The sequence below is a fragment of the Bison bison genome, unplaced genomic scaffold, assembly GCF_000754665.1.
Source record: "Bison bison bison isolate TAMUID 2011002044 unplaced genomic scaffold, Bison_UMD1.0 scf7180017864203, whole genome shotgun sequence".
NCBI lineage: Eukaryota > Metazoa > Chordata > Mammalia > Artiodactyla > Bovidae > Bison > Bison bison.
The window spans coordinates 6,604,413-6,605,294 of NW_011494775.1; positions in this window are offsets into that span (position 1 = coordinate 6,604,413).

Consider the following 882-nt stretch of genomic DNA (forward strand, 5'->3'; position numbering starts at 1 on the left):
GCTGTGTCACAGGCGGGCGTATCCGTTCCGGGCTCAGGCTCCAGCCCAGCTCTAGGCATGACCTTGGGGGCTCCCCGCTGCATCCCCCAGCCTCAGTTTCCTCCTAAGGAGGGAATGATGGCTCCAGGATTCGGATGTCAGAGGTAGCAAAGCGCTCGGGCCCGGTGGGATGGACATTAGTATTAACATCAGCGTGGGTGATGTTAGTCATACGCTTGGCGTCCAGAGGGGGAAACTGAGGCCTGGAAAGGCACGGGGCGTGGCATGTCCCTCTACCCGCCTGTGCTTGACGAGCTTCGGCACAGCTCGCCCCCGCCGCAGCCTCCCTCTCCCTCCAGTCTCCTGGTCCGCTCGATGAGGAGGGGTCTGGAGGGAGTCTTTCTTAGAGGCTTTAGGCTGGGCACGAGAGACCGCGCTTGCGCAAACCCGGGAGTCGGGGGAGGTTAACTGCGGCGCGGGGGAGGGGCTTCTAGCCCTGCGAACGACCTGAGGCGGTTTCCCTGGCAACGGTCTCCACAGCGATCGCGCAAGACCCCAGACCCGCGGAGATTCACTGCGCGTGCCCCGGTGCCTCCTGATGCCACGACCACAGTCCTCGCGGTCCTCACTGCATTCCCGGCTGCGGCTCTACGCGCCCCAGCCGCGCCAACGGCCAGACCCCACCCGTTAGACCTGGATCCCCGCGGCCTACCTGGTCCCCAAAGAAGACCGAGTGCAGCAGGCTCAGCAGCCCCAGGAGCCCCATGGAGCTGTGGCCACCTCCACCAGCCCGCGCCCCACCCCTCGACTGCTGGGGGTGGGGTGGGAGGAGCGGACCAGGGCGTCTGCGCCTGCGCGGAGCAAGGGGCGGAGCGGGGTCACACATCCAAGCAGGCGGGGGTC